The sequence below is a fragment of the Accipiter gentilis genome, chromosome 14 (genome assembly GCF_929443795.1).
Source record: "Accipiter gentilis chromosome 14, bAccGen1.1, whole genome shotgun sequence".
NCBI lineage: Eukaryota > Metazoa > Chordata > Aves > Accipitriformes > Accipitridae > Astur > Astur gentilis.
The window spans coordinates 31,858,727-31,878,329 of record NC_064893.1 but is presented as its reverse complement, the minus strand read 5'-3'; the positions used below and the strand labels follow the sequence as shown (position 1 = coordinate 31,878,329).

At 49.8% G+C, this 19,603-nt stretch overlaps 1 protein-coding gene across 6 annotated transcripts in view; it reads left to right on the top strand.

The window, feature by feature from the left end:
- MYT1 (myelin transcription factor 1) overlaps nt 1-19,603 on the top strand; it is a 63,386-nt gene that overhangs the window by 5,402 nt on the left and 38,381 nt on the right. For all 6 annotated transcript variants that reach the window (XM_049816998.1, XM_049817000.1, XM_049816999.1 and 3 more), the window contains exon 2: nt 14,762-14,862. The gene's annotated coding sequence lies outside the window, so the exon portion shown is untranslated. The remainder of the gene's footprint in view (nt 1-14,761; nt 14,863-19,603) is intronic.

Genomic DNA, 19,603 nt, shown 5'->3' with positions numbered 1-19,603 from the left:
TTATGTTTAAAGAATGTAAACGTTAGAAGTCACCCGAATGGAGCAACTCCTCAAAAAGTTGAAACATTTTGTGGATTTTCTGTGGACTCTCTTACAGAAGGCGTAAGCTGGAATTTTAAGGAGAAACGGCTTAATGTACAACACAAAACTAGTGTTTTCCTATCGTTGAGGTTATTCATCCCCATAACGCTTCTGTGAGGCCTTGCTGTGGTTTTGCAGGTGGGGATGGGGAGGCAGAGAAGGTTGCTGGGCTCAGACTAACAGCCTGCGATCTTAGTGTGAAATCTTGGTCCCTTTAAGGAGGAGTTTGCCCTTTGGGAGATTGTATTTTGATCATCGCTGGCTGCTTTTTAAAGCAATGCCTCCATCCGTGCTACAGGAGCCTTTGATGCGGCAATGCCTGTGTGAAACTGGTCCAGCAGTGCCCTGGAGGGGGCCGGCACTGGGAACTGTGGCCGGTTTTGGGCAGATCCAAGAGGGTAAAGGCACACGTGGCTCCGGCTTGTTTACGGATGAGCGTGGGGAAAGGATACGGGCTGTGAGCTCCATCCCACCTCCCCGCTCCTCTGCTCAGCCGATCAGAGCATCCTGGTGTATCGATTGCCACGCACGCGTTCATACGTGACTCGGATGCCCGGTGTGGTTTTTAGCAGCGAGGAAATGAAGTTAGTTGTGAAAGCTTGTCCAGGGGAGGGTGGTCTGGTGTGAAAGGATGTCAGGAAAGGGAAACGGGGAATTTCCAGGCACAGTTAGGTTGAGGAAAGGCTGGCTGAGATCACCTTGTCCTACCAGCCGGGCTGTTCCCAGCAAGTGTCAGTCTTATAGCGGAATAATGAAGTGATACACTCTGCAATACTCTGCTTTTCATTTTGGTTTGGTTTTTTTTTATTAAAAAAAAAAAAAAAAGATGAAAAATATAATTTTCACCTGAATTAAAATACTTTTGATCTTTGTCTTTCATTGAACTTTTTGCTTCAGAGAGAATAGATTAATAAACACTTTCAAATGGAAAAACATAGTTTGGAAAGGTCCCCCTTTTATCTTTAACACAGAGCTTTAATGCTAACCTGGATATAGGCTGGCTGTCCCTCAGTTCCTTTTGTCTTGTTTTTTTATCTTAACAACAATAAATTTGCTTTTATTGTGATCATGCTGGCCTTTACTGGTCACTTTTTATTCTTTCCTTTTTTATTTTGAAGTCAGCACATTAAAAAAAATTGCAATGTTATTTTAATCAGACCAAATGAAAGAGCAAATCAGAGCGAGAATTTTAATCTGCCCCAAGCAAAACTGCCTTGTACATCTGTCATGTTGGGATTAGTGGAACTCTTTAAAGAAGCTGAAGACTTTTTAAACAAAGTATTAAACATTTGTGACCTGATTTCCATTCTTACAATATTCTCATTAATAGGAGTGCAGGCTGAAAGACATCTGTTAGGTCCTATTTGTTTTAAGAATATTAAAGAATAATAAGAATATTGGAGGGGGGGTGAGGGGGGAGGAAATCTAAATGTAATATTTGGAGCCAAATCTCCAAGCTGTGGTTTTCCAAAGTGATTCTGTATCTAACTTGGGGCAGAGTGGAGGGAAACACAAGTCGCAGTAAAGCCTGTCAAGTTGGATGCTCCATATTGTTGGTCTTGGCCAGTTTAGGCTGTTAGAGTTTGGGTGAGGCTTGCCCTCGGGCTGTGAGTTTTGCCTGGTGCTCCATCCCTGTTCCAGTAGTGGAGAGGAGGCAACTCCACCTTCCCGAGATAGAATCTAGTCTGAAACAAAAACCAAGCAGAGGTGCAGCCTTAAATTGTACACAAATACGCCTCGTACGTGTGCGGCACCTGCTCGCATGCAGTGCTGCCTTGGACCAGGCAGAAAATGGAGCAGAAGGGAGTGAAAACGTCCTTCTCAGGTTTGCTGCTTGTGTTTTGTTTGATGCTGAGGCGGTTAAAGTAAATGGCCCAGGTTGGACCCTTCAGGGGGAAGAAAAAAAAAAAAAAAGAGCCAGGCATGTGTTCGGTAAAATACTTGCTGAAAGAAGCCTTCACTATTAACATGGGTATATGGTTTAAGAGAAGGTTGCTGTCGACTGCAATCTTTGCATCTTGTTTATGCTTGCTGGGTAAAATATTAACTAAAGCATCTGAACATAAAGTTCTGGTGTGAAAGAATATCAGCAGGGGAGAGCCATATGGTGCCAGCCTGCTAACAAAATACCAAACGCTGGAGATTCCTTTTTGCAGAAGACTGAAAACTCTCGTTCCCATACATAATACATGAGTTCACGCCTTTGATTACTCTAAACATTAGTCCAAGCGGTACAGGCGTCTCTTTGGAGCTAACACAACTTAGGGCACGCAGTGCTCTTCCCCCCCTCTTCCTTTACATAAAAGAAATCGATGTCGAGCTGTTAAGATACAAATATCCAATATGCTGCAAGACAATATGTTTCCGAAACTGCTGCGTAAGCTGCCTTTCCTCTAATTAAATATAAACTGCAGTAGAGACTCGGGTTTCTTCGTTCCTTCACTTGAAACCATTTGGTAAGCGCATGGTTCTCCCTAGGACGCCAGCTGCAAGCCAGGTCTGTGCCCGTTTTGGGGAAGCCTCTTGCTCCTCATGGGCACGATCAGACCTTTCTGATCGATGCCGAGGACTGTAATCGTCTCTCTGAGCAGCAGCTCGCGGGTGTGTTTACCTGAATGCTCCCCATGAGCCAAGGAGTCAGGTGTATTCAATGGCAATGGATTCAAACCCTGCATTAGGAGGCTCCCCAGTGAATATTATTATAAGGTACAAGAGATGTCTCTAGGGGAGCTTTCATGCACACAGTATTTAAAAACCAAGGTATTGCTGGCAAAATCTGTAGGTGACACTCTGAGCACTTTTGAATTTCTTTTTTTAAACAAACCCTCGAAACCAACAATTTGATTTTGAATAACTCTGCCTTGTGCTTGTCGCCGGGCTCCCCGAGCACGGCTTGTTAAGTTTTGTGATGAGTACCCAATTACCTGTGTGTAGAAACACCCGCGAAGCGCAGAGAAACCTCCCCAGCAGCTGACTTCGGTTAACGTGTGTTTCAGAGCCGGAGTCTTTCCCTGCCCCTGGTGCTCTCCAGCCTGGGAGAGGCAGCTCTGGAGGGGTGGAAGGTGGTGTCTGTCTGGCAGCCATGGGGTTGGGGCCAAAGCTTGCTTTTGAGTCCCTTGTTTCAGCTCTTGGACATCCAAACCCTCTTGGAAGAAGAGGAAAGTGCTTGGTTTAGCACCTAAATGCAGAATTGGGCTTTCCTCGTTTGGCACTGGCTTTCCCCATTCTGGCTGTACGGGCAATGTGGGGTGATGGGATGGAAATGAAGTCAACCCCCAAACCCTGTTGACTGTATGTCTGGTGAAAGTTTTGGGGCAGGGATGGGTCTGGTCTGCGAAGCCATGTTCCAAGGGGAGGCTGCTGCTGGGGTAAGTGAAGGTGCCAGATGGGCTTTGAGAGAAGTTGCCTGATTTCAGTCAAGAGCTTTTGAAAACCTGCTTGTAATGGGGCTTGAAGCCTAAGCAAGAGCCTTCCTTCTGGTGCATGAGTCCAGTCCTTACTCTGTACCTAAAACCCAAGCGCCTGCACAGGAATGAGAAGAAATAAATTAATTCCCTTCCCTGGTAAAAGCCAAAATTCTGTACTTGTAAGACATCAAAAGCCTTGGCTGGGAGATACGCTGGGTAAAGTTATCTTGGGCAAAGTTAGCCCAACTCGAGCAGCTCTGCAGAGAGGAGAGAAAGTTCATGCCTATGAAAGCCGATGGGACCACGAGCACATCTGGAGTCCCAGCTTTTCCTGCTGTTGCACACGTTTCTCCTCCAGAATTTTGAAGCTTTGCATCTAGTAAGCTTCTGGCAAGTGGAGTTAAAGGTTTGTTTGTTGCCCTCAATATTTTGATGTAATTAGTCAGCGAGCAACTCGCTGCTTTTGCCCAGAGAAACGCGCTCTCCAAGAACACAACTGACAGGAGAGGATTAATAGCCTACTGGAGAGAGCTGCTCTGGTTTTTTTTTTATTTAAAAAAGTGGGGGGGGGGGGGGGGAAAAGTGCCTGGGAGCAACATTGTTGCTTTAAAAAAAAATGACAGTCTAAACAGTTAACTTTGCCTGCAGTGTCTCAGAGGAACACGGAGTTGTCAGCTCCTCTCCCGCATCCCTTAGAAACTTTCGGCTCCCTCCTGTCATGGAGCGGCTTTCCTGGCTGCTGGGGAGGCCGGTCGCTGCCGAGCCAGCAAAGCGGCTCTGGCAGGTTGGCTGCTTCCCTGCCGCGCTTGCCTGCCAAGCAAGGAGCGTTGCTGAAGAGAGCAAGGACACCCCATCGGAAAGGGGAGGATTGGGAAAAAGAAGGATTTGGAGGAGAGATGAACTTCCTGCTTGCAGAATATGAGCTAATCCTTGGCTGCAGGGTCTGGGGAACAAGCTCACCGCTGGAGACCTTGGGTTTTCCCCGCTCCCGGTTCGGTATCGGCACAAAACCGATGCGGCGCAGCGGGCTCAGCCCGTGCGAGTGCCTGGAAATGGGGCTGAAAGCTGCTCCGAGAGCACTGCCCATGGGCACCCAGCTGCTGCCCCATCCCTCCTCCTTGTCGTCCCCACTTTGTATTCACAAGCGAGCGCAGGCTGCCGTAGGAAGGACAGAAAGGTATCACTCGCCTCGATTTAATTTCAATTACACGGGGTCCGCAGGAGCGCTAAGAGCAGTGCCGGCAGGGCTATAAACTTAACATATTTGATGATTCTCCTTCTTTTCAAGCAAGTGGTGCGCAGTGGCCGCCCCATTCAGTGGTGATAATCCTGGGGGGCCGTGACATTATGGCTGGCAGAGCCGTGCGCTGCGGCGGAGGCTCCTTTTTAATAAATCCATTTGAAGGGTGAGCTTAATCGCCTCGTTTCATGGCAGGCAGCGTGGCATCCTATGCGTGGTCCTGGTCCGGGAGGCTTGGCGTGGAAATGGGCTTTGGTTTGAGCGTGGCAAGCCCGTGCCACGAGAAAAGATGCTGGTGGGGGGCTGAGAGCCAGCGGGCACTGTGCAGCGTTGCCTCTTACCCCAGGGGAGTTGTTGCTGCACGATGATCTCACCTCCTTTTATGCCTTATTGCTTCTGTCTCTCTGACTCCGTATGACACACGCTTACGTGTCAACTTTTCACTTCTTATATGGCAGCAGAGAGGAAAGGCTTAATATCATAAAGACAAGCTGGCAGCTGGGAAGTAGCCCACTTAGTCATCTAACTTTGCGTCAGAGGCACTGCCAGCCTCTTCCCCAGCTCTTCCAGACAGCTTCTCCCTCCTCTGCCTGACCTGGTGTCGCACGTGGTAGAAAAGCCCATCCAGAAAACCATCCGCTTGAGCGAATGCTGTTGGTGGACTCCATTCCTGTGCTGAGGGCAAAAGGGTTTGTGTCCCTCAAACACCTCTGTGTGCCCAGCTTGGGCCAAATTTGGCAGAAGCAATGTGGGGGTTTTGCAGCTTTTGTGGTTTTTTTTTACAGCTCTGTGTTTTTTCCCAGAACCTGTGGGGCTGAGGGTAAGGTCCCAGAGCAGATTCACATTCACTTGGGCTGTGACAGTCAACACTGGGGCATCTCCAGAGGTCTGGAGCGCAGAAGAAGCTAAAGTCATTGACAGCTAAATCTATAGATGACTAAAACAATAGAGGAAAGATCAGTTCATCTCTCACCTGTTTCTTCTACTCTTTCCCTACACACTGGGGAAATCTATATTTGCTGCTGAGAAACGGGTACCGAGCTGAACGAAATGTTACCCTGTCTGAGGAAGGCCGTCTGGTTGGCTTTTCTCACTTGCTATTTCTGGATGCGAAGAACCTCATTTATAACCTTTGCTTTTTACATTTGGCTTCCCCCCAGCGTGCAGCCTTGTAATCCCCTCTACAAGCACAACGCTCAGGCTCGCTCTTCCTCTTCTCCCTTGATTTCCAAAGATGACGGAGTGGCTCAGACACAGGGTGTCAAGTACCCGAGCTGGATCAATGCATCCAACTCGGTCTGTTGGACATCCATCCACACTGGGAGTACGTCCCTATACGCGTGTAGAGCAGCCGTGAGAAAGGGGAGGCTTTGGTTGCAGCAATTGCTGATGTCTCCTTTTGCCGCCTAACCTGCCAGGGTGAGTTTGTTCTCCCGATTTGGGGGGGATGACCCTGTCCCCATCCCCATGGGGGGGGAGATGCAAGCCAAGGGCTGGCTGGCAAGCTGCTGCTGGTGCTGGGACTGCAGCCATGGTGGAGATGGAAGCAGTACTACGCTGCTTTCCCCGGAGGTTTACCCTTCTCTCAGTGGCTGGGAGGCAGAGAGGTGAACCAGGGGGATCTTGGAGCTGAAATCCCCTAATCTGGTTTGTTCCTCTGCATCCATCATCTCACTTTGGCCGCTTCCCCACCGGTCCCTTCCTCAACCACCCTTCTCGCTACTCATCTTCAGCCCCAGGAGTCCTAACGCTGCCCCAGAGCCCCTTCGTACAGCACAGATACACCATGCACGCACACACACACAACCCTAAGGGTCTTCCCAGACCACCTCAGGCGGGGAAGGACACCCATGTCCAACCCGAGCAGTAATTGTGGACATACTCCTTGCACCCGCTGTGCTCAGCCCACGCAGACTTCCCAGGCTTACACAGGTTGTTTCCCCCTTTCTGAGGGCTTCTGTGTGTCAGCAGCGCTGTGGGAAGGTTTTTAAAACACAGAAGATGCTCTTGTATCCTCACCCTGAGCCACCAGGTCGTTCCCTTCGGCAGCAACCTGTCTTGGAGCTGCTTCCTTCCCACTGGCCCAAGATACGCTTATCCAAAACCATCTCTAAAAATTCCGCTGCGCTGAATTCTCCTGCTGGTGTTTCGACACATTGGCTCCACGGAGGCTTTCGATTTGGTCTGAAAAGTAATTATTACCGGGGTGCAGTTTAGCAGTTGTGTTTTACAGTGCTGGTAAGGTTAAAAGAAATAATAATAATAATATAAGAAAGACTCAACCAGAGTAACTGCCTGCAACATGCTATTTGCATTTTTAAGGAAATACTTCTTTGAGACAGCTTGGGTGAAAGGTCGGCATTTGCATATAAATGGAAAAGAAAGTGTGTGATGCTGGAAGTTACATCTATATTATTTTCTCAGCAGTGAGCTGCTGTTTCGGAGATTAAGGGACGTGGTTTGCATTTGGCTTTTATTGAATAGAGAAGGTACCGGGAAAGCCAAATTAGAACAAAATAATGAGGGAAACATGCAAGAAGAAAGAAGCAACATCCTGTTTCTCGGAGATGCTCTCCTGTGTGCCTGACACGTTACACGCCTGTTTGCACACGTGCTGGGCACAAGCAGATGAGCATTGCTGAGCAGGGCTCCCTCTGCGTGCACAAAAGGACGGACACTGGAGACGAGGCCGGTGGCAGGAGTGGTCCATGCTGTGGGATAAGCCTGGCAGGATGGGGGACAAGCTGGAGCTTGCTTGATTTTTTTTTTTTTTTTTTTTTGGGTTGGATTTTTTTGTTCAGGCTCAGATATATTTGGAGAGGAATTAATCAGCAGGCTCACATGAAGTTCCTGCTATTGCAGTAGGAAAATTCACACTTTGGGCAACACTTAGTGGCTGGCAGGGTGAAGGCAGGAGGCAGAGAAGCCCATGGCTCAGGTCTTGCTCTTGTCTTGGAGGGGGTCAGCATCGGCTGAGAGCTTTTCCAGGCCCTGCTGTTGCGCTGGGCCTCGGAAACCCCAACGGGATTCTCTGGTGGAGAACCTCATCGCTTTGTTTTCCCTCTTGTTGCTGGCCCTGCTCGCCATGCTCAAAGCGGCTCTGCGTTTTGACAGCTCCCCCAAGGAGCTGGGGGAAGATGGGATGTTGACCAATGTTCACTTTTTATTCTTCTTGATCAATACACTTAAGAACAACGCACAGATAGCAGCCGTACTGGGGCATGCAGCATTTATTCCTCTCTTGAAGAGAACGCAAGTGATACAAGGATGGAAGGAGAAAACAACCTTCTCTCATATCTTCTGCAGCGCTGTATAGTGTGCTTCTGCCGCTCTGTAGAAAAAGAAAAAAGACTCTAATAAAAAGTCTTATTAACTGGCCATGAACACTGGAGCATGAATATTGCTCTTAATGAGGACAGACTGTAGCCTCATTTGCTTCCTTTGCATCCTAGGTGCACTGAGGGCTTCAGCTCCTGTGGCGCTGGGTGATATGGAGAAAGAGGATGAAATGTTGGTCCTTCCCTAGAGCACTTCACGGCTCAGTGTGCAGAGCTGCTGGGCAGGGATGGAGAGCTGCCCCTGGGTGAAAGACGGCAGCACAGCAGTTGCAGGGGCCTGGGGATGCCGGCTCTCGTGGCAAGGTGATGTCCGTACTTTGCTCCTGGCGGATCTTTAACCCGCTGCTGAACCCCACCGCTGAAGGCTTTGCTGCCTCTTGAAGGAGCTGGTTTTGGTGTTTCTTCCCTTCCTATTGCGACATGTCCTTACGTTTGGGAAATCTGAATCTTCTTGTGATTAAGCCGGTTGCTCTGTGCCCTGTCCTGGGGCTGTGGGATGATTCCCTTTTCCCATCGATGACCTAGCAAAGAAAGTTCAAAAGCATGCAAAAGTGCCAGGTATGACAGGGCAAAGCATGTGAGCTGGCATGGCTGAGGTGGCCACGGGAGATGACACGGCCACCTGGGCAGAGGTGGCAGCTGATGGCGTCAAAAGCAAGATGAGCCAAGAGGTGAGGTGGCATGGGGCTGGGAAGGAGGACGTGAGTCACCTCGGCTTCAGGCAGGGCTGGAGGAGGGAGCCGAGGCAGGGGATGCTCCTTGGGCTCCCGGCTGGCCCCTGGGCACCGCAGGAATTGCTGGAAGGAGGGTGGCAAGTTCTTGTGGCTGGAGATGGAGAAACGGTGGCATTACGGTAGCAATGACCTGTCCTTTTCCCCTTTGCATAGCCAGATGGAAACCCTGGTGCTCCCCTCCTCATCTCTGTGGCCCCAGGACCCACGGAGCTGAGCAGGGTTGGACTTGGCTGTTGGCAGCGAACACCTCTGAGCCCTGCTGGTGCTGAGCCGGTTGCTTAGTGGGTTAGCAACGCGTGCCACGCTGCAAGCGTCTGTTTGGCAGTGAAAGCACTAAAAAGGCTCGACCCTACTGAAATCAAACCCCTTCCTTTCCTTTGGGCAAAGGGAAAATAAAAGATCAGAGTGCGCATCACAGATTTCATCACCTTTGATGTCGCAGCGTGCGGTAGCGCAGTGGGTTAAGCCAGCATTGCGTGTTTGTTGGGGCCATGGGATCAAGAATTCAGCTCACTGGTACCATTAGCTGTTGGGTCTCCAAGCGACCGCACGGTGCAGCAAGGCAGCGTCTGGCTCTGCGCTTTGTCGAGAGGGGGCACAGCTGGGAGCGACACGGGGATGAGGAGCTGTGAGAGTGGGATGTGCTGGGTCAATGAGATGATGGAAACAGAGGACGAGAGCAGCGGGAGACAGAGCGCTCAGGTGAACTGCCCCAGAGACCAGCCCAGGGCATACGGTCTGGGATATACGCATCCCTCGTCAAGGGTAATGACGTTTGTCAACTTGCTCTAAAAAAGAGTTACTACTAGAAGGTACAGGGTGGCTGGGGCTCTTCCACGCCGTTGAAAGGACCGCCCGGGTCCTGGGGGAGGACAACCACCTCCCACCATTTGCTCCCCATTCACTGGGGTTCACTGGTTCCCTGCTTTGCTGTTGGCACAAACACACTCATGTGGCCAGGTCCCTGCAGCTCATCCCCAGCTTTATAGGAGGAAATTGCTCGTGGCCCTCCCGTTCCTCCTTTTATAGAGATTATAAAGTCCTCGGGCTTGTCCAGGTAAGCTCCCCAGATGAGAGCATCAAAGCTAAACATCTGCTTGGTGATCACCAAGCTCCTTTCCAAACACACTAAGGAAAAGGTATCTTTAGGTCAGCAAATGAATAATAAAGAACCCACAACCTAGCTGGCCATGCTAGTCTCCTATCCGTACATCCCATCCTAACTGATTATTAAATCATATCTGCTGATAAGTATGAGATGTAGTATCTATTACACAGCTGTTAAACCTCAATTAATATGTTTTAATGATCGGTCGTTTACTGTGCAATATACAATTAACATCTGGTATTAGATCTTAAATTAAATGCATGTTTGGGAAGCTAAATTCGAAGCACTGAACATAGCTCTGCCACAGTAAACAGTGATAATTGCACTGAATAGACAGTAGTTCTGTGCCCTGAGCGGGGGTTAAGCCAACACTCCTGGCATCAGAGAAGAATGGAGAACAATTGCTATAGTAGCTGGGTTCTACTTTTTCAGTGTATTTTAATCCCTACGGAGGTTTTAATTCATCTCCCTTGAAAAAAGCACCCCGATGCAGAGCTGCTGCGCTCCTGCGTGCGTGAAGGCTGAACTCGCAGGCACTCGTGCAGGGTATCGGCTCAGAGGAGTCTTTTCTTGGCAAGGGCTGGGCAGGAGTGCGGGGCAATTAGTCGTGCTTCAGGCTGGGTTGGGCTGTGCTGAGTCCCGGGGGCTGTGCAACGGGGTTCGGTGGTGCGGCTCGGATCTGAGACCGAAGCCTTAAATCAAAGAGAAGACTCACGCTGCATGCTGGAAGAGAAGCCCTCATTGCACTGTGGGTTTGGGGCCATGTGGGAAAACAAATTCAGTTATGGGTGCGCTCCAGGCAGTGGTGGGTGGCCACGGAGAGCAGGGGGTGTGGGTGATGAGCTGCAAAATGCATGGGTGTTAGTAGGCAGTGCAAAGGGGATGGAGGGGCCCGTAGGTGGCTTTTGCAGCTTAAAGAAGAAGTAAAACTTGGATTTGAGATTTTTTTTACAAAAAATTCATATGAAAGATGGGGTCCAAAGGGCACCCTCCACTCCCTGACACTGCTGCTGTATTTGCTCTAAGTGAGTCCGCGTTGTCTGGTGGGACGCTGAAGGACCCAGCCTGTTCTCAGCATGTCGTTGCCTTGTTAACGCAGGGTTCACCTTTCCCGTGAAAAATGTGCCTGAACAAAGATGAAGAAAAATCTTACTCTTCCTTTTCTCTTTTCTCGCACTTGGGGAAGCAAATGAAGATTGATATGTTTTTCTTCTAGTCTTTCAGTTTAAATATGCAGTGACGCATCTTACGAGGAAACGAAGCCTTCACCCTCCATCTTTTCTGTGAGGAACCTGTCTCTCGCCCCATCACTTTGCTATAGCAGATGTAACCTCTGCATAGATTTGGAGATAGGGTGGCTCCCCCCGGCACCATAAGGACACGTGTGGGAGCTGGCTGCCACCCAGGCAGCCCCCTCCTGCAGCGTCCTGCCTCATTTTCTGTTTGCCTTCTGCACTCCAAAGCTTCCTCTGAGGTTTCTTGGGTTTATTTCAGGGGGAACTTTCTGCCATTCTTCGGAAGGTTTCATTTTTTTTCTGGCAAATCAGTGCTTTCTTCTCTCTTTGGAAAAGGAAAGTAAAACACACCCAAGTCTGATTAACACTCTGGATTGCGTGTAGTCTCCCTCCCAGGTTTCCAGATCATTTTTTCGGAGTCGATGATGGTGACCCAAAGGTTTCACAGAACTTGCTTTTTCATGCCAGGATTCTGCACAACCCACAATGCTTTTGTTCACAGCTGAGCTTTCTCGGCAGGTATTTCTGAAGGAGAGGGGGGGACAAAGAGATTCAAAGGTTTGGGAAAGAGCCTCATTTGGAAGAGGACACACAGATGTTTTGGTGGTGGATTGTCCTAAATGTTGATGGGGAAAAGCAGCCTGTCTAATGAGGGACCCCAGTGTATGATCCAGTCCTGACCAGGTGGAGGGTGCTGAGGATGGAGCTGGTGGGGGAAAGCTGGTGATTTCCTTTGGAATGTGAATGTCAGGCAGTCATCTATCAGACCAGCTGAGCATCTAGGTTATTTTTCAAGGGGGAGTGGATGCTGTGACCTTTGGCTGTCCCACCTTGGTGCCAGGAGGGGACCCTAGAATGTGCTGCTCCCTATGGGATCTGCTTCCCATGGGCAAAACCCTTGCATTTAAGGCAATACCCTGCATCCCCTCTTGGGTGGTCCAGGTAGGGGTTAAAAGAAGTGTCCTTCACATAACTAGCGAGCTGTATTTCTGCTGAACCCGGGGTGCGGAGGCGAGGTAGAAAGGGCAGAGCCAGCAGTGCAAGCTGATCCTCTCTGGAGACCAGATGCATTTAAGCAGCACGGAGTAGAGGAAATCTGATTCGTGTGTTGATGGAGCTGCCTTGGCCATCTGAACCGGGCTGGGCAGAGGGCTGGGAGCTGGCAGGAAGGCGCTGAGCTGACGTGGCCAATGCACCTTCGGCCTGGCCGAGGCTCCTTGCCCCAACACGCAGCCCCTTCCCCTCCTCTTGCTCGCAGGGATGAAGGCACAGGAGGTTGGGTCGGGGCCCATGGCAAGGACAAGCTGGCATCTCAGGCCAGATTTACTGTGGCAGCTTTGGGAACTCGTCCTTAGCCTATGACTTAGGCACACGTGAGCAAAACAGGCCCAAAGAGGATAAGTGCATGTGTGTTTTGCTATTTTTCCCTCCTTGGGGTTGAATCTCATGACCTCTCAACCTTTCCAAAATCTTCTAAGCTATCTTTAGGGTTATCTTGCATCCAGGATCCATTGTTTCTACAGTTTAACCCACACTTTGGTCCTGCCCCCGCTGCATCCTGGAGAGGATGCTCCTGCTTTAAAACACGCTGCTTGGGAGAAGGATGCTCAGGGAAATGCTTCAGATAAGCAGGCAGGCTGTACTGTCCTATGAATGTGCTATAGAAACATCTTTATTTCTTCTTATTTGATGGGGGTTTTTTGCCCTTTCTTCTCCTTTCTTCTGTTCCTTCCTAGCTTCTTTCCCACATTTTGCTTGGTTTTCATCATCTGCCTGGCCATCTGTGCTTCCCTGCTCCCTTTCCTCGGAGCTTCTCCAAAGCAGAATAATGTTTCAGCAACTCTTGGATTTTGTTTCCAAGCCCTGTGCCTTTCCTGGGGGTCCAGGCTGGAACACAGTGTTTCAGGCAGGGTTTGGAGTGGAGTCTCCAACACAGATGTTTCTCCTGTGAGACCTAGAAAAGTCCCTCCAGCTGCCCTCCTGGCTTCAGAACAGCTCTGTTTTAGGACAAATACATGAAGGTGACTTTCATGGTCATCTGTCTTAGGGACTAACTCGGATTGCACATCACCACAGGATCGAATTATCCCAGTCTTTCAATGTACTTATTCTTGCAAGAGCACTGTGGTGCATACTGGTTGTTCCTTAATATCTTGTAGATAGAGAACAGACCCAGGCAGGGGAGGAATAAATGCCCTAGCTATTTTCTGCACGTTCTCTTAAAAGCTGCTTTGTGGCACAGCGGATCCAAAGTTGCTCGGTTACTGTCCTACACGCTCGGCAAGTTATCCATTGCTGGAAACACCCACCTTCCACAGGTTTCCTTTACGTGTGTGAGCCTTCTCTCTGCTCTCCCTGTCTTTGCAATCACCCCAATAATAGAAACATCAAGTCAAGGAAGCATGGGAGCACTTTTGGCAGAGGAAACGAAGCCTCTGCCCTGAGCTCTTCCCCAGGCTATTAGCAGCCAGAGATGAATGAGCGTGCCGGTGCGTGCGTAACTCCTCACGTGCCTCCTTCTGGGGGATGCTCTCCTTTTTCCTTTGCATCAGTGGTAGAAGATGAATGGAGCAAGACTCAGAGAACAGGCAGTAAATTATTCAGTACTCAATGCCAGAGGGAGCCGCAATTAAAGATGCGAGGGGAAGGCTCGCGGCACCGGTGCCCACAGCGACAACAATTTGCCAAGGTGAGCTGTGACGCTGGGAGCCCGAAGGCCGGACTCTGGGGGCAAACGCTCTCGATCTCATCACCGTGAGCAATAACCGCACCGGAGGGGAAGCTGTGCCGCGCAGTTCTTGTGCCACGGCAGCTCCTCCGCGCTGGTCCGGTTGCTGCAGATCCATCCGTGTGTGGCAGGGCCGGTGCTGGCTCCCTGGAGATGTTTGAAGTTGTACTAGATGAAGGGAGAGTGCCAAGAATCTGCTTGGAAAGGTTGTATTTCCCGTAATCTTTCTCTTCAGATGGAGGTTCCTCTCTGCCTGCTCTCCCTTGCTCCCAAAGCAGCTCTGTGTCTGGGAGCTTTAACTTCCAGACCCTTGTTTTGCACCTTCACCGCGTATCGCTGCTATGACCCACTCCCAAAACGCTGGTGTCGCCGAGAGCTGTCACAGAAACCTGCGTGGGGACCCCACTCGGCTCTCAGTGATGCCCAGCTAAGGGGTTCCATCTACTGCTATACACGTGAAATTTTTTGTGAAAGAATAAATATTAACTTTATCTCTGGAAAAAGAAGAGGGTGTAAGGGAGAAGCCGTTTGCCAGCTGCCACAGGCGCCGTGAGGCTCCCGGGCCGGTGCTGGCAGCTGCCTTGCCCAGTCCACCAGTGACACTCACTGTTAATACCGTGTTTTCCAAGTGAGGACCAAGCTGAGCAGCGTTGTGGTGTTCAGGGTAGGCGGAGGGTGCACACACGAATTCTTCATGGTTGGGGCTCTTGGCCTTGGCGTGCCATTCTGGGGTCCTGCTCGGGGCATGGCCATCCTCAGGCAGGATTTGTGTGGCCATTAAAGAAAGCAGGTAGGGAATAAATACTGCATTTTCACCTCCGGTTGATGCTGCTGATGGGGTGCTGGGCTGACTCCGCGTCCTAACCCCGTGTTCTTCTTCCTCTCCCCAGAAAATGAGTTTCGGGGTGAGCTGCTGAATCAGAGGTGGACCTGCGGAGAGAAGATCAGCAGCTGCGAGGGAGCCACCGGCCTGCACGGCACACACATCAAGGTGAGCAGAAAGCCCTCGGTCCTCCACAAGCGTGTAATTTTTCGGTACGGTGACCTCCCATCCCACGTGTTGGCCACAGGGCGAGGGCCACGTCCTGCTCCAGCCCTTATGGACCAGGTGGTCCTGGGGGGGATGGAGCCTTTCTGGTACCCAAAGAGATGGGCAGGACTTGGAAATCTCTGTCTCCTCGCTACAGCCAAACCTTCTGCATGGTGAATCCAGGCAGAGAGGGCTTCCAGCTGTCAAGATTTGGCTTTGAGTTCAGCTATTTAAATCCTTGCCTTCCTCTCCGGTCCCATCCTTCAAGGATGGCTCAGATCTTGATATTTAGGTCAGTCCCAGGCCTGTTAAAATAGGCCTTTTCTCCAAGGCGCCGGCTGGTCGGAAGAAGCCCCTCGTACGCCAGGTGAAGCCGTGGTGCCTTTGGAGGAGACAAGCGAGGCATTCATCCCCACCGGGAGCCCAGGCAGCTCCTGGGGGCTCAACAGAGCCGCTCATTTACTGCTGCAGCTGTGGCTGATGAAAGAGGTCCAGCCAAGGCTGTCAAACCTCCCGGCAGATTCACTGCCAGCAGATTAGGAAGCTTTAATTAAGCATAGAACTGGGTTGCTCACGACGCAAATGGCACTTCCCGTCCCATTTTGGCCTCTCGGTAGTGAGGCACCATCTCAGATGGATGGATGGACCCACTTGGGCGGTGGAGAAAGCCCTCCTTGGGTGACTGATGTTACCGACTTTTCCTGTATCCCCAAATAAACCGAGCCCTGAGAAAACCCCAAACCAGCAAAAATCCAGCCTTAAAAACCATCCTTCTTCACTAACAAGCTGTCAGCTGCAAGCAGGTGTCACCAGGAAGGCTCACACCTTCTTGGAAAGCAGAGTAAGCAGTTGTTGCTATATTTAAAACAAGCTCAATTAAGGCTTTTCTATTGAACCTGCCAAATAAGCACTTAGATTAGATCTAATAAGATTGTTGTATGTTAATAAAGCAATGATTACAAAAGGTAATATTCCTAGTATCTGGTGCTCACCTAGCGCTCTGCCTCTGCCAAGCACATTGCTAATATTAACCGGTTCTTGCAACCCCCAGCTCTGCTTATCTGTGTTTTTACGAGGGCAGGAGGAGGAGGTGGGGAGGGAGCATCTGATGCTGGAGCAGGATTTGGGGAGCCGCAGTTTTTGGAGGTGGTAGTGCTGGTCCTACAAAGCCAGGTCTACAAAGAGTCACACCGTGGGATGTTGAGGGTACACGAGGGTCCGAGCCTGCGTATCTCTGGCTGCAACACGGAGCTTGTTGGCCTCAGGTGTGTGAGGGAGCAATAGGAGAATTCTGGCTCTTTGTTATAAAAGCCAAATTAAACTTGAATGGGAAGGGGGGAGGAGGAGGCTGGCTTTGATAAGGCTATCACTGGCTCTCTATGAGCAGTTTTCCCCATGTGTTACTTTAAATCCATTTAGGCAAATTTAAAAAATATTTCTCTGCGTATCAGTGCAGTAGCATATTTCTCTGCTATGTTTTCCTGAAATCCAGTTGAACCTCAGGTAGTTTAGGCCTGGATATTGTGTGCAGCCCTCTAACCTCACAGGTCTCCATCCCTCTCTAACCTTCGGATCCGCACCGTGTGCGCACGCTTGCGCTTGTATGCGTGCTCATAAATACATATTGTATTTAAATGTAGTTTTTCATGCCAGTTACAGCTCGTAATCCACAGGATGCACAGCGGTGAAGGACAACGGGATGCGGGGCAGGTTCATTTATTTATTTTTCCCTCTATAGAAGTCCAGGTGCAGGATAAAATTTCCCATGACAGGTCTGAAATGAGATCTCGGAAGAGTGCTGAGGAGAGGTACGTTCTGCACGGAGCCAGCTGAGACCGTCCGCATGGACGCTCCTGCTTGCGCTCGGCCTGGACCCACGGTGGCTGATGGAGAAATGAATCTTTCTCTCCCAAATCTTCTGTATTCCCCTGCGCCACGGTGAGCTAGCTGGGAGTACCGGGGACAGGCAGGCTGTTGCTGAAGGCTGGCTGCTGTTAGGACGGGTAGGGCTGATGCTGATGGGGCCACCGGATCCCATCCCCTGCCACGAGCACCGGCTGCCGCAGTCCTTTTTGGAGATACGCACGTAGCTCCCTTCAGCAATCGCCTCGCGTTGTGCCACTCGAGGATTATCTTATGAAAAAGGCAGCTTATTACTGAGCTTGAAAACAATGGGATTGAAGAACTGTGATATTTAGTTTTGTTTTTTTTTTTTTCCCTTCCCCACCCCTCCTCTTCTGGCGTAAGAGCTGTTTGCACGTGTGGAGCCACTTAGGTCTCTCTGCGCGTGAAATGGCGTTTGGATTGCGTGTTGTTGCACTTTCAAACAGTCAAGAGGGAAGTATATGTCAACTTAAACTACCGCATATGAAATCACCCCAGCCTAATGCTCGAATGTCAGCACTGCAGAGGCACACGATACAGCTGCGGCTGTGTCAAACGTGATGCTCGGGAGCATCTTTTCTGGTCCGCTTCCCTTGTGCAGAGGATGCCTCTGCTATCGCCACAGAGCATTAGCACTTGGCAAGCGTCTCATTCGCAGCGTTGGACTTTTTTTTGGGGGGGTGGGGGTTGGACCCTTTCTGCAAATGCAAACTGACAGCACGGCTTCAGGAGGATGTTTGTGACACAGCTGCGATGTTTAATTTGAGGTGGGTACAAGCTGCGGTTTTGCATCTAAAGATGTTAAGGCAAAATCCTCCCCCCCCTAACTCCAAGCCTGAGAACGCTGCACAGGGTGTCCTTTCCTGGAAGCAGTCAAAAAGCAAAAGGCAGACGGTAGTTTATTCAGCCGAGGATGGGACTCACAATAGGTGGAATGTCAGGAGGATTTAAATCAAGCAGCAAGGAAGACCCTAAAGGAAGAAGAGGAAAAAAAAAAAAAATACCCTAACCTCAGAGTATGGTTATAAAATAGCAACTGGGAGCTACTATTGAGCCTTTTTAAAAAGTAGGGGCAGGCTCTTGATCAAGGGTATTTCTTCCTTCATCACCCCTTATTTATTTTAAAAAAAAATTAACAGCTAGAGAAAGCACAGTGGGACAAAGCCCTTTCTGTTTTCGGCTATGACTGATGATGCCACGGCACTCTGCTGGGAGCAAGCGGGAGAGATTTGGAGACCCAGATCCAGGCCTCTCCACCCTGTCTTCTGCTGCAGCAGCCAAGGGGGGGGATTCCTTATGGGGTGGGAAAAAACCTGCCAAAGAAAAGGCAGAGGGAGGAGAAATCGGGATGGGTCATTCAAACCCATCCTCACCGGTTGGTGGGTGCTGAGGAGCAGTTTTTCTGCCTGGCTGTGATTTGGCCCATAGTCTACATCCAGCTGGACCTCAGGGTTTGCTCTCTTCGTTGGTTCGTGCTGATAAAGCAGTCCTTGGGAAGGAAAGGAGCAGTGGATAACAGTGCAAATTAACCAGCAAATAAATCTTCCCTGGTGAGAGCTTGAAGGAATTTGCTGGGACAAGGTCGGTGATGCTGGAGACTTCCCACATAGCATCTTCCCTTCCCTTCCTTCATCCTGGCTTTGAACCCAGCCCTGAAACGGGGTTGTGGGAGCTGGAGCATCCTCTGACTCTGCACAGCCAGGGTAGAGTGAGGTGTGGTGGGCTCCTACCTCTTCGGGGTGGTCAGTACTGCCTTTTCCCTTCAGGAGCTGAAGAAGGGGCTCTTTGGACCTGGAAGAGGGGAAGGACCAAGTAGAAAACCACTTTTCAACAATTCTGTAGGAAAAAATGTCATTTCTTCTGGCATTTTCCTCCTCCTGTTTTACCTGCTGCTAGGCAAATTCAGGTTTTGATTTTTTTTTTAACTAAAAATAGAGGTTCTGTCTGTCCGTCTGTCCCTCTAAAGCTCAGACACAGCTTCTTGCAAATGGCATTTTGCTATATCCACAAATAAGCACTGATGGAAGCTCTGCTGCTTTCCGAGTAAAATAAATATTCCTGCTGAATCCTCACCTCTCTTTGTCCAGCTGAAGGCTTCTTCAGCGTGTTTATTTTCTCTGAGCGCCATGGTGCTCTTGAATACATACAAAGTATTACCACTGACCGTGGGGAATTTCAGCATGGCCCTTAATGGCATATTTGCATAGAGCTGTCGAAGCCCAGGCACACCTGGGCATCAGTGCATGGGAGGCTCCAGTGGTTTTATGTTAGCACCTCGGTCTTCCATTGGAAAAGAAATGTGTATTAAGATAAGAAAGAAGAAAATACCAACCCTGTAGGTACTCCATAAAATTAAACTTCAGATCCATGCTGCTGTTCCTGCGCTATATTGCCGTAGTCTTGGCAGCAGAGCAAGATCGTTACTGTAGAAGCAGGCTGTTAAAATTCACATTGTACTCGGCTTAAACTGTCTTTCAAGTTTCTCTGTCTGAACCTCATTGATTTAGACTTGCAGCACCAGGACATCATCAGTATAGCTTGTATTATGGTCATGTCAGGACGCTCCTTAGCGTGGGGCAAACGCATGGTAAGAAACCGCCCCTGCGCCAAAGCATCTATAGAGAGAAGATATAAAGAAAGAGCACCTGGAGATGAAGTGACGTTCTCAAGGTTACCCTGACCGTCAGTGGCAGAGCATGGAGCCGAATCCTGAAGTGAGACCCAGTACAGGGTCCTTTCCACTGCATTGTCCTGTGGTGTTGGGTTAGGAAACCTGCTAGATGTTTGTTTTGGTTTAATGTGAGAGAAAATCCCGCAA